At 43.6% G+C, this 10822-nt stretch overlaps 1 long non-coding RNA gene across 1 annotated transcript; it reads right to left on the bottom strand.

Annotated features, from left to right (window-relative positions):
- Positions 1–1889: 1889 nt before the first annotated feature.
- Positions 1890–7199, bottom strand: LOC310759334. The gene is made up of 2 exons (XR_014546315.1): positions 3918–7199; positions 1890–3549 (listed from the first exon to the last, which is right to left on the bottom strand). It is a non-coding gene; the product is annotated as an uncharacterized lncRNA (long non-coding RNA).
- Positions 7200–10822: the final 3623 nt, after the last annotated feature.

A 10822-nucleotide genomic window follows, 5' to 3' on the forward strand; every position in this document is an offset into this window, starting at 1 on the left:
ATGTAACAGGTGCAGGGCACATGGGTGCAGCTTGGGGAAAGCACCCTTGTGGGCCAAATTAGGACTGCTGCTGGAGTTTCTCATGGCTAGATGAGACTCATTTGCTTTCACATATGCAAAATTATCTTTGATTCCAGCAGCCAGCTTAAATGAAAAGGCTTCCATACTAACAGCTTGTTCTCCTTAAGAGAAGTGTCCTCTCTCCTTATCTTACTTCATTCCCTTTCCAAAGTGGTAACGCTGTGTTACACTCTTATCAACTGAGTTTCTGTGAGCTGTTAGAGTTTGCAAAAACATTGTTTAGTACTGCAGCTGGCAGTACTGCAGCCAACCTCTGTGGCTTGGCTCCAGCAATTTATTAACACAGTTCCCATGGTTGCATCTTGGAAGAAACCAACCTGAGTGTTGGCAAAAGAAACACCACCTCTTAATTTGATTGCTGACACACACAGCTATAAAAAGTTACTCTGTTGTCTCTGTGGGTTACATGTTGGCTTGTGACCAGCTTTTGCTATAGCGTTCTCACAGAAAATAGATTGTGAAAACAGAACACAAAATGTACTGGGAAATTAGCAGGTCTGAATGATTATGTAGTGGGGAGCATTTGGACTACAAAACCCATGATGCATTGAGATTTGGAACAGAACACACACAACCCTTCTACTTTTGTAATTAGGGTGGATTATATTTATTTATTTCCTTATTTCCTATATTTTGTGTCGCTTTTCAGACAATTACTGTCCACCAAAGCAACTCACTCCAATTTAAGAGAGCGAGCTTGAAAAAGACAGCCAGAGCCAGACACTATCCTTATAGGCTTTCAAAGACACATAAAGGAAGGAAGGTGGAGGGAGAGACAGGTGAGCTGTGTGCCTTTGTATCCAGTTGTGGCCAGGCCAATCTTCCTTGAATAGCTGCTGTTGGTTCTTGCTTCTTTGACTGATGGATGTGGCCAAGAAGCCTTTCGCCTTTGCTTCTGCAGTTCCAGGGCAACTGGCAGCCAGAGCTGATTATTTCCTCCAGCAGCGAGTGGGGAAGCAAAGTCCCTGCAGCTGACTGGAGCCTGGCCCAAGAAGTTGGGTTGATGGATGGGGCCTGACTGACTTCCTTCCTGCTATGATATTTTACCTGGGAGGAAGCAGCTTCCCAGTGGCCCTGGGTCCCCTGTTTGACGACAGAGGTCAGACTGTGCTGCCTTCCGGGAAGAATGGCAGATGAAGTTGATGGACTATATGGAACTGGCGCAAATGACTGGCAGAATCCGAGACCAGGGAGAAGAGTTGGTGGAAGAAGACTGGAAAAAATTTAAAGATTATTTACAGAAATACTGTAAAATTAATGAATGCTAGAAAAATGTTGGAATGAAGTTATATGGCTTTAGCAGAAAGGTTATAAGGAATTAAGTATAAATAGATTTTTAATGTATTAAAGGGAAAAAAATAAGGTTAAAATAAGTTAAGATAAAATACAGGACAGAAAACTGAGGAAGATGGAAAGGATTTGCTGAAACAATTAATTGAAGTGGAATACAAAAAGGGAGGTGTGAGGAAGTCGTGGAAATAAGTGAATGAAAGATAAGATACTGAAATTATGGATGTGTTTTAAATTTGTGTTTGTTGTATTTTGTTAATTTAATGTTTTTAGTGTCAGTGTTATGTAGTGTTTTTGTTTTTGTATTGTATTGTATTGTTGAATTATTTTTCTTTCTTTTATACTCCTTAAACTGTTAATAAATATTATTTTAAAAAAACAAAAACAGACTGTGCTGCCTTCAACCCTGTAGACCCCGGAAACATAATGTTGTGTGCCACCCGTCCGAGTGGTGCGAGATTCCAAGGGTTCTACTCAGGATTTGGTGTCTTCGGAATGAGGGACAGCAGAGACTGTGGTGCCTTTATGATATATGGTTTATTTGTACATATATAGAACATGAGCCTACAATGGAGGGCCCCACAGCATTAACACCCCAAGAAGGACTTGCTTCTTCCATAGCCAAAGCCTTGGATTCTAACAGAAATCAGGCATAGCTCTGTCTCCTAGCTGCCCAGCCTGCAACCTTGCACTTTCCATTGCTATTTAATCCTGTAGTTCTTAGTTTTGCTGCTTGTTTTTAGTAAACTCACCCCCATTTGCTACGATATTGTTGTTTTCTTTATTGCGCGTAAGCCATCTTTGGCTCTTTTCTGAGGAATGGCAGGCCAAAAAAAAAAAAGAAAAGTTCTAGAATCAATAAAGCTAGAAAACCTTCTGTAGGAAGAAAGCACACTATCCAAATTGAGTGTCAGCCATTCTCTAAAAGACAAAACCTTTCCAGTGTGCCTGTCTAAGATTTTAATTCTGCCTTTGGAATGGTTTGATAGTTAAAAAAACCAACCAACCAACCAACAGCAACAATCCTATGATGCCCTCTTCTTGAAAATGCAGGGTTTCCTGTCCAAAAATGAGGATTGGAGCTGGTGAAGCGGCAGAAGTTAAAATAAAAGGCGGGGAGCTATGTTGTTAGTGGCTCAAATGAGCATTGGCTGTGGAGCCTGATTTGTGCTCAGCCCTTACAGATAAGTAAGTTCTGCAATTCCCAGTACATGGCCACTACAAAAGCAAGTGCATGTTGATGGGGGGAAAGCCCTTTTGTTCAAATCCACCCTCTGTAAAAGCTATAACGCTGATAATTTCTGGAGCAGCGGCAAGCACCACACTCCTTTTAGTTCATTTCAACACAATTGTAAGAGCAAAGTACCAGCAGCCAATGCATACATCACCTCATAATTCCACTAGTTAATTTCTTAGGGTATGATAAGCTCTCACTTTCAGCCCTACTTAATGGAAAACACTAGCAGTGCACTCCTATACTGTGCAAAGCTATTCAGAAGTAGGTACCACAACATTGAATAGGGCTTGTTCCTAGGCAAATGGTATGTGATTGCAACACAAGTGACATCTGTGTCTTCCTTTTGGCCATCAATGGGACCATATTGGCTATGAGTCCTGAAAGACCTGCTCCCTGCCTTGTGGGCCTTTTCCCACCTGGCCTGGGAGGGCTGGGCCCTGATTGACTTACTCCAGCTGCAAAAACCAAGGCTGCTGAACAGAGTCTTGGGCTGGGGTATTGTTTAGAGGTTTTTGTTGAGGTGTTGTTGCTGTTATTTTTTGCATCTTTATCTTTTACAATGATTTATGTGGAAATTGTTCAGTTACGTCTGTGTGCCTTTTGATGTGTTTTATTTATTGTCTATGGCTACATTTGTTACCGGTAAATCTTTTCACCTTCTAAGCCACCTTGAGTGTGGCTTTAACTATGGAAAGGCGGCTTACAAATCAAATGATGTGATGAAATGTGCTTTTCTGGAATGACAAGGACGTTTCTGATGATTAACCTGTGGAAGTTGCTCCATTAGGGCAAATGGGGCACAGCTTCACCAGCTTCACCAAGCTACTTACCTACAGCAACTGCAGTGGGTGGAGTCAGCATCCTTCTCCTTAGTCTCAACTTTTCCTGTAGAACTTAGCATCAAGGAGGGTGGGAACAAAACTAGAATTAGTTGGTTCTATCTATCTGTCTTTGAAGGGATGCGGATGGCACTGTGGGTTAAACCACAGAGCCTAGGACTTGCCGATCAGAAGGTTGGCGGTTCGAATCTCCACAACGGGGTGAGCTCCCGTTGCTCGGTCCCTGCTCCTGCCAACCTAGCAGTTCGAAAGCACGTCAAAGTGCAAGTAGATAAATAGGTACCGCTCCGGTGGGAAGGTAAACGGCGTTTCCGTGCGCTCCTCTGGTTCGCCAGAAGCAGCTTAGTCATGCTGGCCACATGACCCAGAAGCTGTACGCCAGCTCCCTCGGCCAATAAAGCGAGATGAGCACCACAACCTCAGAGTCGGTCACGACTGGACCTAATGGTCAGGGGTCCCTTTACCTTTACCTGTCTTTGACCCTGGCTCCGCCTACCCTTAACCTCCCTGCATTCTGCCCAGGCCCAATGAACACCAGCTGCCACTGTTGTAAACCTATAATCAGTCCAAGAGACAACACAGCTGGGAGCTAGTGTTGATTTTCCTTTCACTTGGTTCTCACCCCTGGGATTTTTGATGAGACAAAACAAATCTGCTTTCTTGGTATAGCTCGCATGTAGCTCCAACATCAGCTTTCAGAGCATTGACATCAACCTGGATCCCATGCTAGTCTGCCTGAAACCCAAGGGAATCTCTGCCAGAGAGTACTGAGCTAGATGGACCAATGGTGTGGCTCAGTATGAAGCAGGTTCCTATGTCCAATTGCAACTAAATTTGGATAGGGGTTGAAGCAACACTTTGTTCTGGGACTGGTGCCAGTCCCTGGAGGGAGCTTGAAGATGTGCTCAAACGCAAGAGACTCCTGTGGACTCCTGTGAGGGTTGTGAGCTTTCTCCCAGCTCTACGCTGCTTCTCACGTACACTATTGGAGGGCAGGCAGAGAAGTACCAAGTAATCAAATCAAGCCAAACACAACAGAGCCATCTGCTGCATTATCGCAGTGATCAGAAGTTAGAGAAGAAGCTAAATTTACAAAAGCAACATTAACGAGGCTGCTTCTTTGATTCCCTAAATAAATCTCTCCAGAACGCTGATCTCAATGCAGCAATGATGTGGAGATACATGCTAACCACATTAAGAAACCACATTTGCTTTGCCATATCAAAAATCCCAGCAGTGGGCATCCAAGTGAAAATAAAATGAAAAACCGCTCCTCATTACCATGCCATCTTATCAATTGATTTTGATTGTGAAGCCTTGCTGTGCTTACAAGGATATTTGGCTTCCAATCCAAAATGTCATTGTAATGCTGGGAAAGAGCACTTGAGGGCCAGAATGAGGAGTCCATATCACTCTGAAGAGGCCAGTCATTGCATTAACTGACCAAACCCTCAAGCAGTAAGTCAGGGCAATCTCTCATTCTTATCCATGGGACTTAAACAAAAGTCATCCTCATAAGGTGTTAGTTTCTTGCAACAAAAACAACAAAACATCTCAAGGTATTTCAAACCTCGAAACAAACAAATACATCATAGCATAAACTTTTGGACTCTAGTCCATGGAAGATTGTTCCATACGAAATCTGTTAGTCTTTATCATCCTTAAAGTACTGCAATCCTTGGTCTCCACCTAATTCATGTTTCTTTCTTGGACAGAGACATGTCTTGAAGAAGATAGTAGCACATGGGTTCCAGGGTAAAACAGCACATTCCTGTTATCCCATGCACATATAGGAACATAACAGGCTACCTTATACTGAGTCAGACAACAGGGCTATTTTGCTCAGTATGTTTACACTGATTGGCAGTGGCTCTTCAGGATTTCAGAGAGTGCATATTTCTAGCCCTATCTGGAGATATCTGGGATTGAACCCAGCGTCTTCCAGATGAAAAGCAGATGCTCAGCCGCAGAGCTATGGCTCTTGCTTAGTTTAACAGTGGATAGCTGTTAAAGGCCATCTTTATAGGCTGCTATATTGGAATATAATGGAATATATTGGCGCTGTGGTCTAAACCACTGAGCCTCTTGGGCTTGCCGATCAGAAGCTCGGCAGTTTGAATCCCCGTGACAGGGTGAGCTTCCGTTGCTCAGTCCCAGCTCCTGTCAACCTAGCAGTTTGAAAGCACCCCAAAAAGTGTAAGAAGATTAATAGGTACCACTCCGGCGGGAAGGTAAACAGTGTTTCCGTGCACTGCTCTTGTTTCTCCAGAAGTGGCTTAGTCATGCTGGCCACATGAGCCGGAAAAACTGTCTACGGACAAATGCTGGCTCCCTCGGCCTGTAAAGCGAGATGAGCGCCACAACCCCAGAGTTGTCTGTGACTGGACTTAACCGTCAGGGGTCCTTTACTTTTCTATTTTGGAATAAAGAAACATCTGTTGCAGATGCCTCTCTCGGCCATCCGTTTCAGTTCCTGTTCACTGGCTGGGAGAAGGTATTGCTACCAGACCCTAATGCATTCCAACTGACCTCACCGAAGGGCTTTCACACAACACCACCACACAAAACTGTCCTGCAACCAGGACCGACCCACCCATGAGGCAAAGTGAGGCGACCGCCTCAGGTGGCACAATCCTCAGGGGCAGCAGATGTGGCCTCCAAGGAATGCATCACCCATTGCTTCTGCCACAGTGGCAACGTCAGCTGTGGCATATTCCTTGGAGGCCAGATCTGCCTCCTCCTAGGCGACCCCCACCCCATGCCACCTCTACAGTGACCTCTTGGCGAATAGGAGGCACTGCTGGTTTCCTCCCATCCCTAGGGAGGAAACCCTCTGAGATCTGCTGGGCTCTGCACCTGCCTGGTATGATTCGGAGTTGGCTGCTTTCCCGCCAGTGACGACCTTTGATTCCCACTCCAACTGTTGGGTAAGGTTGATTTGACTCCTCAGCCATTCCCAGTGTTGATCACCACACACTGTTCCTGATGCAGATCTTCACCCACACCTTCTTCCATGATGGGGTGAGTGTGTGTGCGTGCCATTTTGTGGATCACCTCAGGTTACAAAATGCCTCAGGCTGCCCCTCCCTGCCCCTAAGCATGCGTTAACAATCAATGCCGGGATTTATTTCCATAATAAATGATCCTGGGCCAAAATCCAAAGTACATATTCTGCCCCGAGCTGAAAATAAATCAAAACTGCTTTCCCAGTTTTTGAAGCAAAGCAGCGAAGATCTGAGCTGCAACAAGAACATTTAACATAGTTTGTGCACATGACATCAGCTTTTTTCCTTGGTACTGGAACTGGCAGCATTTGCCATAGGGTAGCGTCATTTGCCACTGCACTTACTTTAATTAAAACAGAACCATGTATGTCCCTAATTATATTTATTGGATGAGTTGCCAATTTTGTCTTTGAAGGCAGCACATTATTAGAAAGGAAAGGACTGAAATGACATATCAGGAACTTTCTCCCCTCCCCCACATAAGCTGCAGATTAGCATTTATTAATGCTTGATTTGAACACTTGCAAAAAGCTTACAAGGTGTTTGGAAAATGCCAGCCTCCCCCTCCAAACCCCCAGCAACTCACTTTGGGTCAGCAGAAGCGTCTGCTGCTTCCCTGGTCATAGCAGAGCCCCGGGGGGTGGGGGTGGGGGTGGAGTCTTCTCCTTGGCAAAAATGGCGTGTATAGCATTCGACTCACTCTGAGGATCCCAGGTCTGGTCATTCCAGTTTCTTCCCTGAAAGGAAAAGATATAGCCTTGGCAGCTATTCCCAACTCTACAATTCTATGGTTCTATAAACTTGCAATACCCATTCACTACACAAAATTTTCTGTCTTTTTTTGTTTATCTTCAAGCTCAAGTTAAGCGTATAAAGTATCTTTTTCACCTTAGCTGTTAGGAATCTTTGGAACCCCACAAAGAGGCCTCACTCATCATGTTCATAATCATGATCATGATCATTTGTTTGTTTGTTAATTAATTAATTAATTAATTAATAACCCACCCATCTGGTTGGGTTTCCCCAGCCACTCTGCATGGCTTCCAGCACAATATTAAAAATACATTAAAACATCAAGCATTAAAAAACTTCCCTAAACAGGGCTGCCTTCAGATGTCTTCTAAATGTCAGGTAGTTGTTTATTTTCTTGACATCTGACAGGAGGGTGTTCCACAGGGCGGGCTCCACTACCAAGAAGGCCCTCTGCCTGATTCCCTGTAACCTCACTTCCTGCAGTGAGGTAACCGCCAGAAGGCCCTCAGCGCTGGACCTTAATGTCTGGGCTGAATGATGGGGTGGGGGGGTGGAGACACTCCTTCAGGTATACACATTCCTCACAAGAACATTTCTGGTGGACTCCCCCCTTCCTGTTCTTCTTTTCCTCTCTGTATTAATTTCTGCTGCTGAAGAAGTACTTTCACCTCCACCAAGCCCCAGCCTCACAGAAAAAGGAAACACATTAAACTCTTGCTCAAGCTCATCAGCTAGCCAAACCATCATTCTCTCTTCCCTTTCCCAATCAACCTGATGAGGTACCTTTTTTTTTTTTTGGGAAGACCTATTCCATGTTTTCTCTTTGCTCTTCCATGTGTGGCTGTCTCATTCTCAAACCTCAAAAACTGGGCTCCAAACTGCTCTGCTTGGGGTTGCAAATGATTTGTTACTGTGATCTATTGCTACTCTCTTTCATTTTCTTTTTTAAAATAAGATTTTATTTTAAAATGTTCATAACACAATAAGATAAAAGAAACTAATCTAGATAAAAACAAAAACATAGAAAGAGAAAACAAAGGAAAACTAAATAAATAAAGAAACTAAAAAAGATAAAAGAGAAGTGGAAAAGTTGAAAGGTCTTCCAATTTTCCATCTGTCCATTACATAAAACAAATTCTTCCAAATATGTGGTCTATTGCAATTACAGTGGTACCTCGAGTTACAAATGCCTCAGGTTACAAACTTTGCTAACCTGGAAGAGTTACCTCGAGTTGAGAACTCTTCCCCAGGATGAGAACGGAAATCGTGTGCCAGTGGCACAGCGGCAGCAAGAGGCCCTATTAGAGAAAGCACGCCTCTAGTTAAGAACAATTTCAGGTTAAGAACGAACCTCTGGAACGAATTAAGTTTGTAACTAGAGGTACCACTGTACTCTCCTTTCCATACCCACTACTTCCCCAAGTAGGGAGCGGGCGGCGCTGTAGTCTAAACTACTGAGCCTTTGGGGATGGCTGATCAGAAGGTTGGCAGTTTGAATCCCTGCGACGGGGTAAGCTCCCGTTGTTCTGTCCCAGCTTCTGCCAACCTAGCAATTGAAAAGCACATCAGTGCAAATAGATAGATAGGTACCACTGCAGTGGGAAGGTAAACGGCATTTCTGTGTGCTCTGGCTTCCATCACGGTGTTCCGTTGCGCCAGAAGCGGTTTAGTCCTGGTGGCCACATGACCCGGAAAGCTGTCTGTTGACAAATGCCAGCTCCCTCAGCCTGAAGTGAGATGAACACCACACCCCATAATTGCCTTTGACTGGACTTAACCGTCCAGGGTCCTTTACCTCTACCTTACCTACTTCCCCAAGTACCAATTCTTTTCTGTTTGTATTCGTAACTATTTCGGGTGCACTCCTGAACAGAGGACTCTTTTTCTTCTTTTGATGCCTCATATTTGCACAAAACCAGAAAACTGCAAAGCAAATTTACAATTGCCTGAGTGCAATGTCCAAATTTCTTGGACAGGAAATTTTACAGCTATCTGTGCCCATGCCCTGCCAGTACATAACTGGCATAATAAAACCAACAAATTAGAAGTTGGGGGGGGGGGAGAGGAATAAAGGGAATGCCTAGTGGTATGAATGGGAAAGATGGAAGTGGCTCTCAAATACAAATTCAAACGTATGGATATGGCCTACTCCATTCTAATCCAAATGGGGGGAAAGCAGATTAACAGCTAAATAATGCTCAAATGTGAACAAGCTCTTTCTTACACCCTCCCCCTCACCACTTTTACCGCATTCTAGTTTTCCTATGCATCCCCATGCATGCTTTAAGAATTAAGGTTTTTAATATTAAGCCTGTTGTTAGTGTCCTGTATGCAGATTCTGTTGAATGTCTTTACTAAGCTCATTCCACTCTTGATATAATAAATGTGCTTATTATCTCTGGTGTCTGTATTATCCCCATATAATACAGTGCCAGGATTGCATGTGAGAGTTGCAGGCTTGCATGCAAATTGCCTGCTTCCTAACATTAGCGAGGGTCACTCAGGAAGTCCTCCAGCCGTATTTTCTCCAGGCAGTACTTCTGCAGTACAGAGGCATCTCACTTTACCAGCAAAGAAACCACAATATGTGCTTGCTGAGGACATGTTATTCCATTTCTGTGGCTACCACTGTTTGTCTCTGTTTGTCTACACTGTTTGTGTGCGTGGCGGTTTCCTGAGTGTCTCAAGGGCCTACTGGAAACTGCCTGTAGATGCCAATGATGAACAAGTGAATACATTCTCCTGTACAAAATACAATGACATCTTATTATACTTCTTGTTGCCAAATAGTTATTATACATCTGTCCTAAATTTGCTGGATGGGCCCTTTCCCCCTTAATAAGCAAAGCACAGAAGTGTTCATATAGACATGTAAAGCAAAACATAACTAGCAGCTTATATGTCCCAACCAATGCCTCACCATTTCATGACAACCTCTCTTCCTCTTATAAAGCAGCAAATGTGCCATCTCCCCATTATCAAGAATCTGTAACCTGTGTAAGATGCTCTCTTCCACTACGTGAGAACTAGATGCAGTGCAAATGGTGTTGGGTTGGTGCCATCTGGAATGTTTGGTAAAGAATAAAATGCACTTGGATCATGCTTTTATGGTCTGGATAAAACTTTAGCTACAATGTTTTCATAGGTTCTGTGAACAAGGAGACTGGAGACTTGATGTACCATTGTGTTAGAACTTTTGGAATAATGCAGCAAACCTTATGGGAGTAATCCAATGCACAGAACTACAGTCAAGTTGATTCAGTTCAACTTGTATCTTTGAGCCCTGTCTTCTGTATTTCTTATGAACTAAGCATTAAGTAACTGAGCTGACAGGGTTGGGTTTTTTTACCTCAATATAGTACTTAACTTGTACTTAACTTGTGTGTGTGTGTGTGCGCACGCGCGCGCCCTATATGAACCTCCCAAAGCAGCTGACAAACATAATAAAATAAAAAGGGCAGTTTAAAAAGAAACTACTAACTTACTAAGAATTGTATCATAATAGACAAAGCTCTGGGGATCTGGCAGCATAAAAATTATGTGAATTTGAATCATGGGTGTATCAAGAAACACAGCTCAAAATTCTTGGCACATTATCTGCAGCTGATGAAGTACAG

The sequence above is a fragment of the Podarcis filfolensis genome (assembly GCF_964270895.1).
Source record: "Podarcis filfolensis genome assembly, chromosome: 3".
NCBI lineage: Eukaryota > Metazoa > Chordata > Lepidosauria > Squamata > Lacertidae > Podarcis > Podarcis filfolensis.